Here is a 22,124-nt window from a genome sequence, read left to right as displayed (position 1 = left end):
CTTAACTCTATATCTTGAAGACTATCTCTTTAAAATGTTGGCCGCGGCTATGTCTCAGATGATACATTCGTTGAGTCCAATTTTCGATGACTCGTTCGAGCATTTCGACTTATAATTGGCAAAGACACGCGTGATGTTTTCTCAAAGCCCTGAATTGAAGCGGGATTGTCCGCATATATTTTAAACTTTGCATATCCCCACAGGAAAGAATCTAACGGTGTGATATCATACGATCTTGGTGGCCAATCGACCGGCCCGAAACGTGAATTTATCTGCTCACCGAAGTGTTCTCTCAAATAAATCCATAGATTGATATGATGTGTGGGAAGTCTTGTTGAAACCAAATGTCGGCGAGATCACACACTTCAATTTCAGAGATCAAATAGTCGGTTATCATGGCGTGATAATGGTCGCCATTGACGGTTACGTTCTCAACGGCATCATTTGATCAGAAATATGGACCGATGATTCCACCGGTTCACAACTGACACCAAATCGTTGTTTTTTCTGAATGTAATGGCAGTCCTTGAATCTCTTCAGGTTGCTTTGCGACCCAAATGTGGCAATTTTGTTCGTTTACATACCTATTGAGCTCGAAATGGGTCTCAAAAAAATGTAGTTTGAAAACGTCGGATTTTGTGGAACTTTTCCAGACCTCATAGAGCAAAACCATGCCGCTTTGGAAACTCGAGCGGCTTCCGTGCTTGTGCAAGCGGTATTTTGTGCGTTTTCAATGAAGATCTGGACGTAAAATGCGCCAAGTCTTTCCATACGTCAGTCCGAGTTGCTGTGAACGGCGCCGAATCGAGCTCAGTGGGCAGATTATGTTGACCATAAGTTAAGCAAAGCGCACGAATTACAGGCTATTGAAAAACGTACCTATCATCCGTTACAAGATGGTGGGGACGTTTTCCGCATTTTTCAAATATAGTGAGTTTATAATTCCACTTGGAAGTAAGTCCGGCATTGGAGATTTATAATTACTGAAATTTGCCTGATTCAGTGTATTTATTACACAACTCAAACGATTTACCTACAATTTGTAACGTACAACAGAGAAGTCTTCATAATTTAGGAATCAAAATTAATATTCATTATTTTTCTAATAGAAAATCTTGAATAATATAAAAAATCGTTTTTACTAAAATAATACAATAACAACTACAAAACTATTACTGACCATCACGATTGAAGTCTTCACGATCCCATACACAAACTCACAATATTTTTAAATTTTTTGCATATTTTTTTTGCTGTTTCTTATCGCCATTATCTCTTAATTCTGTTTACCATCTAAACCGTTACGCGGCTAACCGCATTTTGTCAAACTCATTAGCAGCCATTCAGAAGCGGTGTAAACAACTTTCTTAAGCAAATTAAATATTGTACAATACACACTTGTAAGCCGCTTAGGCGATTCGTTTTGCTTACCGAGCAGGATCGGTGAAGAATTCTACATTTAGATTTGGGTAGGCGGCCCGGCACAAACGCCTCTGAGACTGCATTGAGTAACTGATCTACTTTGGCTTGTAGTATCCTCCAATTCTCGCATATTTTCCAAGCAGGATTAGAGTTAGCGGTAAAGAAAACTGGCGTATCACAAACACAGATGTGAGGAGGAAGGAATGTAGTGCAAGAAAAGTATATTATGTAAACAGTTTGTAATTTAAGGATTTTCTCTTGTTGCTTTTGTGCTTGTATTATTTGGCGGCAGTTCTATTTGGTTGAATGAGCTTGGTGCATGCAAATGAGATTTTGCGTAAAGATTTTTGGATAAGGAGTGACCGCAAAAGGAGATTAGTTGCTGCTTAACAGTGTCAAAGGAAGAATGGAAGAATCTACTGAAGGTTTTGGTTTTTGTCTAAGGTGGAATCTCTGACGTCTTATTCCTAATATTACAAACTTCATGTATTTGAACTCTGTTCACGATATAATAATTGGATTCTTATGCATCGGAGCTCACTGAAAAAAAGGACAGGTAGGTGAAAAGAGATCTTCAATCAGTAAGATCTTTGAAGTTTTAAGCTTTGTGATTAAGAGAGGATGGACTCATGAGTAGAAATTCACTCAAGCGAGGAAAGTTCTCTGAGCGCCATTTACTTGAGAGTGACCAGAAACGATTCTTTTACATATGGCTCAAGCAGCTCACGCCTTCCTGTTTTAAACCAAGTATCTTCTGGGTAGCCAAAGAGCATCCATTTAAAGGCGAGCTAAAGTGAGAAAGCGAACCATCCGTCCCCAGGGTTGTAAGGGATCAAAACAAAGGGTCTGTTAGTGAACAAGGGCAGGACGAAATATCCGCTGTAATCAAACAAATAGTTGTCGTTGGCAGTAATAACTTTGTAGACGTAGATAATTTCGTCTATTTGGAAATAGTATTAACACCGAAAACAATGCAAGCGACGAGTTCCAATGCAACATAACTCATAGCAACAGGTTCTACTACGGACTGAGTAGGCAATTGAGAAGTAAAGTCATTTCTCTATGAGCAAAGACCAAACTCTATAAGCCAATTCTTATACCCGTCCTGTTATAGGGTGCAGAGGAATGGATGATGATAACAGCTAATGAGTTGGCAATACGAGTTTTCGAGAGAATGGTTCTGCGGAATATTTATGGTCCTTTGCGCATTGGCAACGGCGAATACCGCAGTCAATGGAACGATAAGCTGTACGAGATATACCGCGCCATTGACAAAGTTCAACGAAGTAAAAGACAGCGGCTACGCTGGTTTCGTTGTCGTCCGTATGGATGAAAACACTCCAGCTCTGTAAGTATTCGATGCAGTATTCTCCTGGAGAAGCAGAAAAAGAAGAAGACTTCTACTCTGTTGGAGAGATAAGGTGGAGAAGGACTTGGTTGCACTTGCTATCTCGAGTTGGCGCCAAAACTGGAAATGAATGGTTTATGCATAAAAGGTAGTTCGGTAGCGTATGAAAAGCTTCTAAGTTCGTGTTAAGTGAGACAATTTCTCATCATCACGAAATGCGTAGATAAGATTATTAAAACCACCAGCAACTCAAATTCATTGCTTGGAGATGTATCTGAAAGGAACAAAGGATAAACTTATAATCGATACAAAATGGAGTTCTGGAGCTATGAACTGGAGGCAATACAGTGAGTTTAGAAAGGTATTGTTATGTGTTTGGTGGCATCGGCTGGTAATCAACTACTATGAGCTGCTCCCTTACAGCCAAACTTGTCATTCGGACCTGTACTATCAACAATTGGGCCCTCTGAAGGTTACGATTCACCTAGAAGATGCCAGTTTTGGTCAACAAGGGGGAATTGGATTCTATCAGGATAACGTCATTCCTCTCCCATCAATAACAGCTCGCCAGACGCTCCGGGAGCTTGATTCCTATACATTTATCTTTTAGTCTGCACCTTCTTCCAAGCAGTTACTAGCTGTAATACGCCAATTGATTTCGCTGGTGAAAAATTCGACTCAAAAGAAGCTTGAAAATCGCTTGTCTAAATGTTTGCCAATAGGAACGAGGGTTTCTATGAGAGAGTCATTACGGAATTACCTTTAAAATGGCAACAACTTAAAGAACCAAACGTTAAAAATTCGAATGGGACTACTCTACTGGTCTCAATAATGTCTTCAATTGAATGCAAAAATAATAGATTTCTTCTACTACACTTTCCAAGACCGCCGTTTTCGCATTTTTCTTATCTCGAAAAAGTTAAAAAACAGAAGATTAAGCGGCTTTGGGGGAAAAATGCTTCAGAAATACATTTAATATCACTCAATCAACCACTGTGACAGCATATTTTGATTTCCCCTGTTAATAGAATCAACGCTTTAAAATTCTTAAAATAACATCACTTTAAAAAAAGTTCTTAAAAAATAAACGGTCAGAATGATTTATGTTTGTGCCAAAAATTATTCACAGACCACACGTAATAAATATATTCTTCACAAAATTGACAATTTTCCACAAAACACGAGTCAAAGCGAGCCACTAGCAAAAAACCACACACTAATTCTAAATTAAATGTATTATTTGCCCTTTACCGTTTTCTAAGCCGATTGTGTGTCGCTTGCGGTGGTGTTTGAAGCTAACAAGCGTAGAGCAACGTGACTACCTTTACTACAAGATGATGCTCCAGTTCTTGACAAACGAGTCTAGCAAAAAATGGCACAGATCGCCCGAACGGGCCGGGCTTCAGCAGCGACTCGGGGCGTTAAGAAAAAACCGGCGGCCATCAATCATGGTGACAGCCGCAAAGGACAACAGTTGAATGCAACTCACTACCGCTACTCGTCGCAAGTGTTTGTGTATGTGAGGCTGTCAGTGCGGCAGGAATGTCGCTTTACGCGAATGAAGTTGTTGAAAGTTTGATTGCCGCTTGGCTGTGCGATGACTTGGAATGGCTGGACTTGGCGTCGCAGTCACATAAAAAGCGACACAAACTTAATTGGCCTTTTATTTGCGCAACTGCGATGATACTATTTGGTATGGCGCGATTGAGTTGGAATTTAATTGCCGTGAAACAGACTGAAGTGATTGAGCTAACTAAACTGTTTGGCCGGTGGTTTCTTAACTTGGTGGAGGCAGTTAAGCAGACGTATATGCTTATATAGATATCAGTGTTGTATTTATATATACATATATGTCTGTATGTATGTTCATTTAATTTAGTTTGGTCTAGGATGCTTGATTATCGCATTTAAATGGTCTAAACGGAAAGCAATCCGTGGTAGCGAACCTTTAGAATGGCCGCGTAATTTCTAAAGCTTTTAAAATAGCATTTAGATCAAAGATATTACATTCTTAACCATTTTACTTTGTTTTCTTAGCGCTATAATTGCTTAATTTTAAAGGTGTAAGTAAGGAAGGTTCATTAACTAGATTTAGCTGGAAGAGTTTATGCAATGTTTGTTATTGGTAGCACTATAATGTCCTGCATATGAGCAAATCTCATAGCATAAAAGGGTATAAGCAAATTTTTATCGGTTCAGTTCAGGCAGCTATATGCTATAGTGGTCCGATATCAACTCTAACTCTAACTCTAACTCTAACTCTAACTTTAACTCTAACTCTAACTCTAACTCTAACTCTAACTCTAACTTTAACTCTAACTCTAACTCTAACTCTAACTCTAACTCTAACTCTAACTCTAACTTTAACTCTAACTCTAACTCTAACTCTAACTCTAACTCTAACTCTAACTCTAACTCTAACTCTAACTATAATTCTAACTCTAACTCTAACTCGAACTCGACCCCTAACTCTAACTCTGACCCTAACTCTAACTCTAACTCTAACTTTAACTCTTGCTCTAACTCGAACTCTAACTCTACCTCTAACTAAAATTCAAAAAACATGTAAAAAATGGGCTCAGATCACTCTGTGTTCTGAGGAAAGAGATAGCTACTCCGAACTCCGAAACAAGGAACACTGCTGTCTTTATGCAAGACTATTGGCTAGTCGGTATGGAAGTCGGCAGAACTAATCGGGTTCTTTGAAACTAGGACTAAGTAAAATTTCAAATATGCCAGAAACTAGATGGACCCAGATGAAGTTTCAAATATCTCAAAACACGATGTCTCTTAATGTCTCTTTAATATCATCTATATAACGAACCCTTCTCCAGACACTGTCCACGATACCATTTACTTGAAGTCGGCAAAACTAATCTGGTTCTTTGAAATTAGTAGGACCGAGATAAAGTTTCAAATATGCCGGAAAGGATTCTTCTTGACACCTTATCAATATCATCTATATAACGAACCCTTCTCCAGAAACTGTCCACGATATCAATTTTTGAAATCATAGAAGAAGATGTATCGTATCCTAAACACATTAAGAGGTTATTTCGGACTGGACATACTTCGGTCGCTGCAACAATAAAATAGATATTGTACTCCATTCACAGGCTCACTTTCCTTTTTTCCAGTGAACGCTTTTTTAGAAGCTAGAGAGCTTGTAGATAAAGGGTTTAAGAGCTTAAGTTGAGTGAACAAAAAATATAAAACCGTGTGCAATTGCCCTCTTCCTCTAATACAGACATGGCCCTAATATATCAAACATATCTTCAGCATGAAAATGGTGGCCGTGAGATACTACCATAACCCTTGAATGCCTACTCAACGTACTAATCTAACAGCCTACTCCATATGGTCCTAACCCAAAACCCAAATCCTAACCCAAATAAATCGCAAAAGCACGCTTTTGGAGCCTAATATCTCGGAGTTATTCTATATAAAAAAAAAACTAAGATGGAGAGAAAACACTAAGACCACTAAGACTCTGGAGGTCTTCCTGGACATCCGGTCAATACGAACACAAGTAACATGTGAGGCAATGCTTACGGCGAGCCGGATCATGATTTTAGGCTACTGGAGTCTGATACCGTACTCGACCTTGTTAATGAACTCGTCTTAAGCTGGCACTGCGACCGAGTAAAGGTTTCCCACGAGGATATAAACAATTTTAATTCATTTGAAAAAAGAAAAAAAAATTGCACCTATGGTTCAGTGATCTTCTGCTATACAAAAAGGGAGCTTAGTAAGATCGTAGAAGTCATCATAGGACACCTCACCTTCAGAATTTGGAAAAATGGATTCGACCGAATGCAGAGCATGCGCGGGGAATGATGATTCGCTGGAAGATTATGTCTGCGAATGTCCAGCCTTCAGCAGGATGAGAAAGGACATATTCCATGGCTCCCAATACTCAAATTTAGTGACATTAGGCAGCTGGGGTGAAAAAAATCAGGTTTTTGTTTACCAAAACCACTGAGTTGTTGAAAACGACTTAACTTTGTTACCACCAGGGAACACAATGGGCCTAATTATGGCCTAAGTGCAGCCACCTGTGGTCCGGCACTTATGTGCCTCTCTGTTCAACCAACTATCATCTTCTATCGTAGAACCAGCAATAGAAAGCTATGCAAGGATTGATGCATTCCGAAAACTATTTCATAAGACTCTCCTAATGGCTAACTTGTACTCAAACTCGATAACAAGAATTCTTTCGCTGGATCTTGATTGCTGGTTTCTTCAGGTACTTGTGCACTGTTAAGTTCTGCGTGGAGAGATATCTTGGAAAACATATATCAAAAGCTAAATTTTAGTATAGACTAGCTGATTTGGTTGGCTGATTGAAGCCAAGTTTGCGTAGCGCGGCCAAAAGCATTAAAGCTGCTGCAGTCTTTGTATATCGAATTTTGAGTAGCTAATTTTTCAGAAACTAACACATTCTAACTTCAATCTTTAATATTCAACTTCAACTACCACCTGACAGTATTGCTTTCATGCCTTAAGGGACCGTAAACAAAATTGAGATCTCAAATGCAGCACCATTAATTTTCGAAGGTGTGAAGTTATTGAATACTGCTGAACCTGTAAATTGATTGGGAAGTGCTCAAACGTTGGCCGAAATAGCCAACACCAACCGCGACAACCCACCAGCAACAGAGGAGCATTTCCTGATACCAATCAATACTTTTCCACAAACTCCAGCCAATACCGAGGCCGTGTGGTGTGTTGTTGTGGCTTCTGCTGCAGCGCTTTATGACCCAAGGCCAATTTCATTGAATGCCAAACAAATATTTATATTATTTGTGATTATGTTGTTTGCTGTCAGCACTTGTATTTGTTATATGGCAACAATATTTCACCGCTGCTAAATTGGATTAAGCAAATTTGTTTGCGTCCACTGCGGGATGCGTAGGCTCGACGCCTTCGTTTGCATGCGAGTAGCTTGTGGGTTTGTGGCCGGTAATTCATTGCGTACAAGGTAGTTGTTGCTTGTGCAGAAACTGGCAATTTCTCTAACGAATTTGTATGCAGCGAAGTAATGAGAGCTACGAGTAAATAGTGCGTGGTCGTGTTGAAAATATAATCATAAAATATTTAAGTGGTTTGTGTTATATGGCCGTCGGCGTTCAGGTTTGTATGGTTGGTTGGTTCAGTAACTGTGTTCTTATAATTTGCAAGAACCAAAACGTAAGGAATATTTGAAGGTTTTAGAGGGTATATAAGGAGCAATCATTCAAGGTCTGTCGCAAAAGAAACAGGACTGTTAAAAAAAAAACAACAAAAAATTTATATTTTTCAAAAGTTATATTTTTTTATTCAAAGTAGTTTCCTTGTGCTTCGATACACCGTTTAGCCCGGTCAATTAGCATTTCAAATGAGTGTTTAAGGTCAGTTTTCGGAATGCTCTTGAGAATATCGGTAGTCGCCTTTTGGATAGCTGAAATGTCTTGAAACCAGAGTCCTTTTATGGGCAAATGAAGTTTTACAAATAGGTAAAAATCACAGGATGCCAGCTCAGGTGAGTAGTGTGAGTGATTAATGGTTAATATGGAGTTTTTTGTCAAAAAATCAGTGACAAGCGTCGACCGATGACACGGCGCATTATCGTGCAACAGGCGCCAGGACCCTGCCTCACGGTATTGTGGTCGAGCACGACGAATGCGTGACAAAAGACGCTTCATAACACCAAGGTAAAACACAGCATTAATCGTTTGGCCAGGTGGAACGAACTCTCGGTGTACAATACCCTCGGAAACGCAAAAACAAATCAGCATTGTCTTTATTTTTGACTTCTGAAGACGACCGACTTCTGATCGTCACAGAGGTCCTCACCAACTTCTTGGAATCGCTTAAACCACTCATGCACATTACTACAGGATAGGCACTGATCGCCATAAACTTTTTTCATCATTTGAAATGTTTCAGTAAACGCTTTCCCAATTTTAAAACAAAATTTAATATTTGCTCTTTGTTCAAAATGCATTTTACGACCGATGACCAAAAGCCGCTGTCACTTTTTCATCAATAACATCGATTGTAGTTATCCAATTGTCTTAAAATTTTTACGAAATGTCAACAAGAGATCAAACTTTTTATTTCATATACCCATCAATAGGTGGCGCCACCAGAAACAGTTATATTTAAAAAGTTCTGTTTTTTTACGACAGACCTTGTATATGAATTGGGTGCGTATCTCTGCTAGATATCAACATTGTGCCTAAATGTAGGCAACGGTTATTTTGAAAAGACATAAAATCAAAAGGAAAATAGAAGTGGATGAACTTTAGAGTCTTAAGAAGAAGAAAATTAGGTATCCCTAAATGACCACAACCACAAAATTTTGTTCAACGATAAGGCTCATTGTCGGTTGAAAGCGTCAATACGCAAAACAATTGTAGAAAACGCCATTATTTCCTCCAAAAGTCACTGTTTGATATGCTTTATGAGCATAGAGAAGCACTGGTCCATATATCTTCAAATATGAAGCCGGCCGCGATGATCCGCTATAGAGCCATGAGTAACTATTTTTTCGGGCCTGAATTGTAGAATATTGATGAGGACGACCTCCGGTTTCAATAAGACCGCGATGCATATGAATTATATATAATATAATATATGAAGTTGGCTGTTTACGCAGATAAGATCGAGACGATTAACGCCTTGGAAGATAGCATTTGGTGCATTATTGCTAATGTGCAGCCCCAATTGCTGTAAAAATTGTTCAAAATTTGGGTTCCTTGGCTAGGTTTAGCCAGTCTTGGCAGTCACTTTCTCGAAATCATTTTTAAAACATAATGACAAACCCTCGATTGAGAATCAACACTACGGCTTAACTCTAACCTAACGCGACTTTCCTATGGGTACACTTTTTGTGAACAGGAACCGATCCGTCCTTCTATATATACGCGAACTAGATCTTCAGTTTTTGAAGTTGCGATCGGACATTTTTCTCACTTTCTTTCCTTTACAAAAAGCTGCTGATTTGACGGAATACCGGATATCAGACAATTGTAACTTATAGCTTCGATACAAACAATTCGATCAAAATAGCCTTTGTAAAACTAAGATCGGATTACTTTAGCATATAAATGCTATACAAACTGTCCGATCAAAATCAAGAGACATTTTTTTATACTCTCTTGTGTTATATGAAATGTTACGAATGTTGGAAAAGACTAACGGGGACTCAGTTTTATTACAAACACAAGCCTACGAGTGGTACAAAGCCTACTAAATGAATGATAAAAATATTAAAAAAGTGAAAGATATGGTGCCTGAAAGTCGTCAGGCAAGTGTTAGAGAGATGACAAGAGAGCTCGACATCTCTCGCGAGTCCGTTTGAAAGACTTTGTTGGATATTTTGAATATGAAACGGGTTCTTACTGGATTCACCTCGATAAAGCTGAATTTTTTTCAAAAAGAGTACTGTAAACAGGTCTCTTTAGATATGCTGCATCATAAGAATTCCGATTGTACATTTATGAATTTGTTCCGGAGGAGCAGACGGTTAATAAGGACGTTAGAAAATTATGAACAATTCATGGATTTTACACGATGATAATGCACCATCGCATCGAGCCACGATTGTGACCGAATTTAAGGCCAACAATGCAATGTATACCATTGGTCAATCACCGTTTTCAACAGATTTGGCTCTTTGGGATTTTTTCGTTTTCTCAAACTGAAATTGCGGCTCTGTGTAACTCGTTTCCAGTCGATTGAAGAAAATACAAAATTCGCTGTAAAAGATGAAAACCATCCCAAAAAGTGCTTATGAAAAGTGTTTCGAGGACTGGATGGGATTATTCTGAAGGCGACAAAAGAAATAATGATAAAATTATTTACAATTTTCGAGTACTTTTTGGTCATCAACATTATTGTTTATCCACAAGAACTTTATATTTTACATATGAAACTTTCATAAGATCTCCCCAAACTTATTTTTAAATAAGTCTTGGGCTCAGGAGGTTTTTTCAGTTTTCTCGGCGATCATTCTCCTCTGGGGACCTTGTAAAGTTCTTTTATTAAAGTCAATTATTATAATTATTTATAAATATTAATAGGAGGGAAATTAATAATAAGAAGTAACTTAAAATAATTGTCTTCAAGGACACTGTATTAATAGAACTAGTTAATTATAACCCGTGTAACTGGTCAATTATTATTATCATTGTTAGTTTAGCAACATTGTTAGGTTGTTTTAGCAACAACCAGTGGCATTGCTTAGTTAAGAACGCAAACGATCAAGGTCATCATCAGCTTGCTGCGCGCCAAGCAAACACCGCAAAGATAATAAGCAGCGATAAGAACGATTGGCGTTGCACTGAACTTGAACTTGAACCCGATGTATGGAATGCGCTGCCAGATCGCCGATCAACGCTTATATTTCACATTTATGTAGTGTTTATCGGCCGATGGCTGGTGCCTTGTCCATTTCATAGCGAAATTTTTATTTAATTGAATTTTTAAAAGCGCTGCAATAATTGCCAGAACACAGCAGCCGAGCAATGCAACATGTGTGGTAAATTTTAAGAATTTCTTAATCGCTCATTGACGATCGATTAATGAATGCCGCCATCGCTAAGAACAATAAGCAGAGATGCCAGACTGCAGGCCAACTGGCCGCCACGCAATGGTAAAAAGGGAGACTTTTTTGGTGCTGAAGTTTAGTGAACTCAGCTCAGCACACACTGGGAAAGCGCTGTTGAGCCGGAACAATCGACGTGCCGTCAATTTGCCTAAAATACGCGAAAATCATCAGTGGCAAGCAAAAAAAAAAAAAACACAACAACAACAAAAATGTGAAAAAGTGAAAAAATTGCAAAAATAAAAAGACACATTTGCGGCAATAACGTAATTGCTTGGGCAATTTGTAGCACGTCTAGTGTAGCTACGCATATGTGGCATGCCACATGCCGCCGCATGCCCTACAAATTTTCCCATGCGCGACCAATTTGTATAGCGCGTAATTAAATTGCCGATTGGCATGCGAGCGGGCTTTTACAAGCCAACGGCAATGCGGCAGCGACAATTGTTGTCTGCTTGTTGTTGTTGTGGTAACTTTTTATTGCTTGCGCTGCCGTTGATGGTTGTTGCTGCGAGCGCAATCAGCAGCAGTGACACGAGCGTGCAACGTAGTCGATTTGCTGCTGCGCTTTTGTCATTGTTGTTGTTGTTGCTGTTGTGCTTGCTGCAACGCTTTTATCCACTCACAACTCTCTTTTATTGTTGCGCCTAGCACTTTTTAGTGCATTGCTTTGTCTGCGCTGGCCGTCAGTGTTGTTGTTGATGCTGTTTTTGTTATTGTTGTTGCATATAAAAATAGTTTCGCAGTTATACGCTGTGCTTCGCTTGCATGTCACATCCTCATTATATACTAGCTGTAAGTGAAATAAATATTTGTGGCATGCTACATATTGTTGTTGTGGTTGTTGCACTTTCAACATCATTCAGCACCATTCAACGCCACAGATCAGCTTAATGTTGCTGCCGCTCATCAGCAGCACTTTGCTCTGTCACTTAGACGAGCTCTGCTGTCAGCCAACTTATCGCTACTTGCCTCTCTCTGTTTACTGGCTGCTTGACTCTGGCTTCAGCTCCGGCTGGCTGTCCTCATAAGCGGCACTGACTGATGTGGCATTTAATATGCTGCGCGCTTAAGTATCGCCCTTTCTCTGTGTAGCGTTTGTGTGTGCCTGTAAGTACATAAAATTCTATAGGAGCATACTCCACTCCATTCCATGCCATGCCATTCCGCTCGCCAATTCATATACTTTTCATCAATGAAAATGAAGTGTCATTTATAGCAATCGCCGATCATTACACAGGGCGCGTAATTACAATCAATTAGTCCACTTGCCGGTGTTGCGGTGTTGGTCTAGCGAGCGCTTTTGCTATTTAACTATTTTCATGCCGCCAATCAATGCGAGCGCGCCTTGACCGTTTAATGACAACAAATTAGCTGCCGACAGTGGTATGAGCGGCGATCCGATCATTAGGCTAGGAGCCGACAATAAGCTGCACCATACATATATAGAAACTAGGGTGAGACGAAAACTTATCTATCGAATAAAATCAAGGGAGAAAAACAAGAAAACCCAAAGAATGTAGAGCAATAAATCTAACCTCATTCCAATACCCATTCGTCGAAATATTTATACCCTGATCAGGGTATATTAAGTTTGTCACGAAGTTTGTAACACCCAGAAAGAAGAATCGGAGACCCTATAGAGTATATATATAAATGATCAGTATGTCGAGCTGAGTCGATTTAGCCATGTCCGTCTGTCTGTCTGTATATATACGAACTAGTACTTAAGTTTTTATTACGATATCGTTTTGAAATTTTGCAAACATCATTTTCTCTTCAAGAAGCTGCTCATTTGTCGGAACTGCCGATATCGGACCACTATAACATATAGCTGCCATAGAAACTGAACGATCGGAATCTAATTTTTGGGTGGAAAACTTTGACATTTGACAATTTATCTTCACCAAATTTGGTATAGATTGTTTTCTAAGGCAACAATGTAATCTCCGAAGAAATTGTTCAGATCGGTTAACTATAGCATATAGCTGCCATACAAACTGAACACATAGTTACTAAAAGAAATGCATCTGTGAAGGGTATATCAGCTTGGGTGCAGCCGAAGTTAACGTGTTTTCTTGTGTTTTCATGTTGGTATGACTGTCTGATCTGTACCAAATATGACCTCAAAATACAAACCAAGAGGATCGAGAATACGTTGATGACGAACAAAGTCCAGGAAGGCCATCAACATCAACTGATTAACACGTCAATAAAATAAAGGAATTGGTGCCTGAGAATCTACAATTAACAGTCAGAGATTTCATCAGCCATCGTTGGAATATCATATAGATCAGTGAAACCATTTTGAAAGATCATTTGGGCTTAAGAAAGGTGAAAGCACGATTGGTTCTAAAATCCCTAAATTTTTTCGAAAAGCAGCGTCGCGATAATGTAACAATGCTTTCAGACTACCAGTATGCTATGAAACGTAGTACTCGTACTAATGGCGATGAGCCTTGGATCTAAACTTGCGACACGTAAATAGACGGGCCGAATATTGGGTCGAAGGTGAGCTGAAGCCAATAAAACCACGTCAAAGTTTACTACGATTATTGGGGTATAATGTACTTCAAATTCTTTCCGACCAACCAAACTGACCAATAGGAATGCTATTTGAGTGTAAACTGAGGCCAGAATTATGGGCCGAAATCTATTGGAGTTTGACTTTAACCAATTGCTTCGAAGATTGTTAAAAACGTTGGCACAAGTGTATTGAGGCCAAGAGGGACCACTTTTTTGAAAGGAACGACATAGATTTTAAAGCATTTTTAAATTATGAACCAAGTCTTGCTATTTTTTGCCCACAGTAAGAAGAGTAGATACAGTAATACTGCACTTACTCGCTAACCTTAAATATATATAGAGCTCTAAAGCATAAGTAATATTTCCTGGGCGTCGTTCTTGGCATAAGCGTAGCATTTAATAATGCATTCAATAACACGCCGGTTAACAGTCTGGAAGAAGCTCGGATAGCGCCCGCCATTATCAGAAATAAAACGCCTACTTAGATGCAGAAAGATTAATGTTGCATGGAACGCAGCTAAAATTCTCAGATTAGGGTGAACAGGAACTCCTCAAGTGGGTGTCCTTCATTGAGGATATCTCCCAATGTCGCTTGTGACAAATGCACTTTTGCGATAAAAAAGCTCAAGCGGGGGGCAACTTGTTAAACTCTACTAGTAGCGGCATGCATACTGTTCTGAGGGTGCTAAATCAACATCGGCCAACCTAGAGTTAAAGGCCGGATATGGTATTATTTTCAAGGAGATATGGTGTGATTGAAATCTTCTAGTCTCAACGCACTAGAGTTAACAATTAAGGATCATACCAAGTACCTGTGCTTACAGGACAATCTGACGTGGAAACTCAATTTGGCAGAGATGGTGAAATTGGCCGAACACCCCTGGCTGTTTAAGGCAACATTGAGTCTATCACCTGTCCTCCACTCTTGGTGTTACAGAGCTGTAGACAAGTCAATATGGCTTTATGGTGTTTTCGTGTATTATATCGTTGCCAGTAAAAGCTCAAACAAAAAACATTTGGAATGATTAAAGCGGACTCGGAGCCTGCGAGAACCTACTGTCGTATCTCGATAAGCGGGGGGATGGCAGATATAACAAATCACATATCCCCACGATTTATATGGGACAAATAGTTTCAAGTTACACTAGAAGAGGGTGGCTGGCGCAGGCGATCGACCACCGGAACTTACAACATCCAGACGGAAGGCTAAAAATTGAGATATTGACATGAAATAAAGAACCTCAATGTATGCGTCCATCGCTAAGCGGCACTAAAGCAATAACCTCACATCGCATTGCGTCAGAGAATATTCTTAAAAGCGGGAAGCCAAAAGATATAATGGCAAATAGCTGTTGAGATTGCCAAAAATGACATCCGATTGGCCTGGATATGTGCAAGGAAATGGAAGAAAAGCACGCATGCCTTTTTACTCACACGGCCAAGTACCAAATTACATCTTACTGGCATTACACACGAACCATTTGGGTATTATTAACGAAGACACATGTGAAGCCATGAGAAAACATTTCGTAAACTAAATTTGTCCGATAAAAATTTAGATTTTCATCGTTTTGTTTGTAAAAGAGCTATTGTTTATAGCGTTTTGATATCAGTAATTGTAACATGTGAGCAGCTTCTTGAAGAGAAAAGGGCGTGTGTAAAATTTCAGATCGATATCTCAGAAACTGAGAGATTAGTTCCCATATATACAAACGAAAAATGATTCAGCTTGTCATGCTGATCATTTAGATATATATTTATAGGGTCCCCGACGAATCTCTCTCTGAGTTACAAACTTCTTAGCAATAATTCGATAGGATTTTTTTTGGCTCACGTGTACTTCTGACCCACCCTATTATATGCAAGGGCTCTCTTTGAATTACATTACATGACTGTCTGTATATATATACATACATATGTCTGTGTTTCCCTCATTAGTTATTATAATGATTAGCGGCGTTCGATGCGCGTTGCGCCAAATTGTTAATCATTTTCGATTTGACGGTGGAATGGTGAAACTAAATGTGTTGATCGGCGAGAGTGGGGACAAATAGAGTAAGCATTTCAATTACTCAACTCTTTCGTAGTTATTCTATAAATTTTATGCTGTTATAAAAATAACGCGAATGAGTTGTGAACATGCAATTTCTTGGCAAACTGCTGAAGTTTGTTGCGGCAAAGTGTTGAAGGGTGATGGTTATAGACGATGGAAATTTTTACAACCAATACCTACAAATATATATGTCCAACTACATATATATAATGTATATACTATATATAAATATACATTTAAATATACTATATATAGTTAAGTTAAATTTAATAATATATTTCGCACTTCTAGTAATTTAGATATTAAAACATGCAAGGCCACTGCTTCAAAATAAAGCAGATGAAGCATTAAACTATCGCTTTAAAAGGTAGAGGATGGAATGGAATTTTTCCTTTGGCATGAAGCTGTTAATTTGAGAAAAATGATGATTACGCTTAACAGAAACGAAGGGTCATGACATTGCCTAAGAGTGATCAATATTTTCCTCGCGGGAAAATGTGAGACACTACATGAGTATGTAAAGCTTACTTATAGGAAAAGACTTAATAATCGAACTAAATTGTCAATTTTTTAAAAATAAACAAAAATATTAGAATTATGCTGACTTACCAGATGTATAAAACATTTCTGAAAATTGCTGCTGTTAACTACTGTTAGACTTTGACTGTAGTTTACAGGTGACTGTAACTATCAGGAACGACATCACAATTAGGTGGGCATTGGGAAACACACTGAAATTGTAGAAATGATTGTCTGTATAGTAAGTAATCAAAAATATAAATTTGCTATTGATAATAAGCTAAATCAAATTGTTTCTAAGGTGCGACTTTGGGGTGAATATGAATATGAATATGAAAGCAATCAAAGGAGCAGAACATGTATATTGCTCACACTACTCTATTTAATGGATGGAGCCATGTGTAGAAGTTCACGCAAGTGAGAAAAGTTCTCTGAGTGCCATTCACTTGCGAGTGGCCAGAAACGATTCTTTTACATACGCCTCAAGTCTTCCGGTCTTAGACCAAGTAGTCTCTGGGTGGTCAAAAAACAACCGTTTGAAGACAAGCTAAATTGAGAAGAAAAATGAAGTTGAAAAAAAGAAAACAGCCTCGGATGAGATATCCCCTTTTTGATGATGGCCACTGCAAACGCATTAAGGATTACGATTAAAGTGCATGCACCTGGAATGTCCGGTCCCTTAATTGGGAAGGTGCCGCTGCCCAGCTGGTTGATGCCCTCGTTAGAGTAAAGGCTGACATCACCGCTGTCCAAGAAGTGCGATGGACGGGACAAGGACTGAGACGAGTAGGTCCTTGTGGCATTTACTACAGTGGCCATATAAAGGAGCGCAAATTTGGTGTGGTCGGAGAGAGACTCCGTCTACCCACAACCCGCATCAAAGCGAAGTTCTTCAACATATCGCTGACTTGCGCCCACGTCCCGACGGAAGATAAAGATGATGTGACCAAAAATGTTTTCTACGAGCGCTCAGAGTGCACCTATCAGAGATGGTCCCGACACGATATAAAAATCGTGCTCGGCCAATCTACCTGGCTGTGTCTCCGGATCGAAAAGCCACCATCCAGATCGATCAATTTGTGATAGACGGAAAACACGTCTCCAGTGTTTTAGGCGTGCGTCCTAACATCGACTCGGGCCACTATCTTGTTGCTTATACTCGACTTGCACTCTTTCTCTCTGAAAGCACTCGTCAGCAACTCGGTATATGGGAACTGTGGGACGGCATTTCAAGCTTCTTACGTACAGATTTAAACTAAACCATTGGTTTTCGGAAAAAGCAAAAGCTGGTACAATGAAGACTGTCGTGTCGCTGTGAAGAGAAACAGACTGTTTACCTCGAAACGTTACAATCAACCAAAAACACGTGCGGTATACTGGTATGGAAAAGATACAGGGAGTAGAAGTGGGAAGCGAGACGCATTTGCAGACAAAAACCAAAATAGACCAAATTGGAAGTTGGTCGACAATGACTGTTGCACAGAGCATACTGACATTATGGAAGGAACATTCATCAGGAGATGGTGAACCAGAATTCCTAATCGATGACGAAGTGCAGGACTAATAAGAAGCGTGCATCAGCATTTTTCTAGAATATGGTCTGACGAAAGCACGCCCGACGATTGGAATTTGAGTGTGCCCTGCCCAATTCACAAAATGAGTGACCCCACAATCTGCGCCAACTACCGTGGGATTAGCCTCCTCAACATCGCATATAAGGTTCTATCGAGCGTGTGAAAGATTAAAGCCCACCGTCAACAAACTGATTGGACCTTATCAGTGTGGCTTTAGATCTGGAAAATCAACAACCGACCAGATATTGCCCATGCCCCAAATTTTGGAAAATACCCGAGAAAGGAGAATCGACACACACCACCTCTTCGTAGATTTCAAAGCTGCTTTGGACAGCACGAAAAGGAGCTGCCTTCGTGCCGCGATGTCTGAATTTGGTATCCCCGCAAAACTAATACGGCTGTGTAAAGTGACGTTGGGCAACACCAAAAGCTCCGTCAAGACCCAAACAAGATTTCAGACAAGGCGGCTGCCTATCATGCGGCTTCTTTAATCTACTACTGGTAAAATAATTCGATCTGCAGAGCTGAGTAGAGTAGGTACAATCTTCTGCAAGAGTTTACTAATGACTTCGATATCATTGGCTTAACAATCGCGCTTTTGTTCCGCTTTCTTCAGGTCGGATAAGGAAGCAAAGCAAATGGTTCTGGTAGTGAACGAAAAAAACAAGACGAAATATCTCTTATCATCAACCAAACACTCGTCGTACTCGTGATTTAGCTTTACTGTTGAGAGTCATAACATCAAACTCTTGGGTCGGCCTTGTCGGCGTTACGAGTTTTCGAAGGAAAGGTTATGCAGAAGATTTATTGTACTTTGCGCATTGACAACGGTGAGTACCGCATTCGAAGGAACGATGAGTTGTACGAGTTATACCACGACATTGACGTAGTTCAGCGAATAAAGAGACAGCGGCTACGCTGGCTGGGCCTTGTCGACCGAATGGATGAAAACCTCCAGTTTTGAGAGTATTCGATGCAATATCCGCCGTGAGAAGCAGAGAAAGGACATAGCTACACTTGGAATCTCCGATTGGCGTCAAACAGCGAAAAGAAAGAACGGCTGGCGCGCTGTTGTAAACCCGTCAAAACGCGCTTAGGCGGTGTCAATAAAGAGGAAGTGAAGGGTATTATAGCTTCCGTGGAACCGAAGTTAAAGCCGTATATTGTTTTTTTTTGCGTGTTACAAAATTAATTGGCAAAAATTTAGTAGAAAAATCATCGATCAAGATCAACTGTGTTTCGTTACGGCAATAATTGGCTTCAAATTCACACGCTGCCGTAAATTAAGTATTGATTAAAAATGTGCGAGGAATGTCACAATGATTTAGGTTAACCAGATATATGCAGCAACAACTACAAGCATAAATAACTATCACGCGCTAGAGATCAATAGAAAGGAACTCACACACACATCTATACATATAAGACTTTACTATGAGAAAAGCTTTGCTGCGAACTGATGATAACCGTAGATTATATGCCGCAGATATCCGCGTTTAGTGCAACCAATGCAATGACAGCAACAAGTAGCTGCAATAACAATAGCAACTACAATGGTAATAACATGAAAATTAACTGCAATGACAGTGCTACCACTTAACAGACAAATATGCAACAATTGAAAGCAACAACTTATTGCACGCGGCGGCAATTTGTAGCCGCAATGGCAGCGCGATAGCAGTGACGGCGTCGACAGCAGAGGTGCGAGAAACAAGCAATAACAATAACAGCGCGAGCGCAAGTGCGATTTGCTGGCGATGATATGCAATTGTGCACTTGCCACAGGCACCACATGACATGAGTACATACATACATACATATGTAAATGTAAATGTTGTTTTTTTCCTTCTTGTGTTTGTTGTAATCAAGATCAGAGCGCACCGCTATGCGGCAAGTGCTCCAGCTGAGCGCATTCATTGATCATTTGAGGCGATGCATGCAACTTGTGGCAGCTTACGCAAACGGCGCGGCAGCGAGATATGCGCTTTGGCGGTGCAAGCACACACGCACACACACGAACATATAGTCACTTCAGAGTGTTAAGCAGCACAGCAGAATATTGTTAATATCGAAGCAATAAAACATGGCTTGCCAGCAAGTGGCAGCACTGAGCGATAGCGTCGCTTTGTAAGCGCAAATTTCATTTTAATTAAAATATACAAGAGAGTTATGTGCGCAGCATAAGCGTAACGCTTTCAAGCAGCTACAACAACTAACAACAACAAAGGTGCCACCGAACGACAACAAGGAGGCGGGCGTTACGCGTTACGCATATGGCTTATGGCGGCGTTAAACCATTTAGATTATCCACATTAATCCGCCGCGCGCACAAAAAACGCGTTCAACGGATTACCGGCGGTGCCGCAGCGCTTGCACGCCGCGTAAGGTGGCAAGCTGATGCTAACTGTTGTCGGTGCCGCTGTAGCTGTGGTTGGAGCTGGTGCTGGGTGCTGATGCTATCGCCGTATGTGGTTAACTGTAATGACCAGAGTTTAACTGATCACATTCGCCTTGTACAACATAAAAGTTAATTGGATTTTAATAAATTTTCGGTGGCAATGTGCCATGGGGCATGCAGGCGATGTTGCATATAAAAGTAGCTTTTTTATAAATAAAAGTGCTAAAAATAAATAAAAATCGTATTGAAAACATTAAAGTTGTGTAATTATTGTATTAAGCGCTGTTGGTTATTTACCAGTTGCAACTTGTGATTATCGCCCTTAATTATCACCTACAATTTAATTATGGTCCGCCGCATACATATATTCTTAATATTTTATTTATTTAATTTTTTTTTGCGAGAAATAAAATAGAATTCCTTCGAGATTATTAATTCGAGCTATTTTTTATTGCTTGCTTGCCGCCACTAATTATTTTTAATATTTTCGTATTCACGCCCTTTGTGTTTAGCGTGCCTTCGAGGTCTTGCGCGCTGTCAGAGGGTTAACGGCTACCGCCTATAAATTTACACATAACCTTTAAAGTTTTTATTGTATCTGTTTCTACCGATTTATTGTGTATTAAGTGCCAATGAAGGTGAACAAATATGTAACTTGTATTTGAATATCTCTTATTATTTTTCAGTGGCAATAAAAATGGCGACATACGTGATTCGCTAAGAGATGATGTAGATCATGATTACAATGTTCCAAAATTCCGTATATGCGTTGGGAAGCTACTGTCCTAGTGTCTTGACGCCTGCGGTCAAGTCTATTGGATCTACCGGGAATCTACCGAAGAGGGAGGATATCTCCTCTCTTCGCGTCGGTGACACTCTGTTATCGTCGTGGAGAGAGTGTGCGGGGGTTCTGTTAGGTGCGTTCTTGCCTAGGTCGCTGGTGCAAAAGAGGTACTCGTCCCTCCATTAGAGAAGTTTGGATATGCATTTCGCCTGGTTAGGTCTCTAAGTTTTGATGATTTGAATGGAGAGATGTGCAAAAGCTTCTGGAAGTTTATTCCGGAATACCTGGAGGCTGTTTATAATAAGTACGTTTGGGAAGGATATTTTCTATGCGACGGGAAAAGTGCTGGGGTTGTTCCCCCCCTGAAAGCCTCCTGATAAGATCACGAACGATCTTAGTCCTTGCCGGCATCAGTCTCTTACGAGTACTTGGAAAAGTTCGTTTTTTCCTAGGTCGCAGGTGTAGGTACCACAATCATCGAGGATCGGGGCATCAATCTTATTTCACTACTTGGAAAAGTGCTGGTAAGAGTTATGTTGGAACGGCCTCAGTAGCTAACGGTGGGGTAATCGGATAGGCAGTATGGGTGCAGGAAAGGATGCAGTATAGACGATGCATGGTTTTATGTTCAGAATGTTGTTAGGGAGAACGGGGTCAGCATTAGGTATGTGATTCAAGTCGAATAGCATGACGCCGTGTTATCATATATCGTGGCTTGTTTGTGGTCTGTGCCACTTATGAAGCCGCAATATGGAGGGAACAGCGATGCCTGGCTCTGGTTGGCAAAAACTCCTCTCGATGCAACGTTATAAGATACTTGCATGTTTGCCTGAATGTCACACCGTTTCGTCGATGCGATGCAGGTTTTGTTAGGTGCGTCCCCTCTTGACCTAATTGTCATCCGGCGAGC

The 22,124-nt window shown here is 40.0% G+C and overlaps 1 long non-coding RNA gene across 1 annotated transcript in view; it reads right to left on the bottom strand.

The window, feature by feature from the left end:
- The window catches only part of LOC126759580 (uncharacterized), a 497,180-nt gene that overhangs the window by 267,421 nt on the left and 207,635 nt on the right, over positions 1-22,124 (bottom strand). The window contains exon 4 of the long non-coding RNA XR_007667019.1: positions 16,549-16,670. This is a non-coding gene — a long non-coding RNA (uncharacterized LOC126759580). The remainder of the gene's footprint in view (positions 1-16,548; positions 16,671-22,124) is intronic.

This window comes from Bactrocera neohumeralis, chromosome 5 (assembly GCF_024586455.1).
Source record: "Bactrocera neohumeralis isolate Rockhampton chromosome 5, APGP_CSIRO_Bneo_wtdbg2-racon-allhic-juicebox.fasta_v2, whole genome shotgun sequence".
NCBI lineage: Eukaryota > Metazoa > Arthropoda > Insecta > Diptera > Tephritidae > Bactrocera > Bactrocera neohumeralis.
This window is presented reverse-complemented; position numbering and strand designations above follow the sequence as displayed.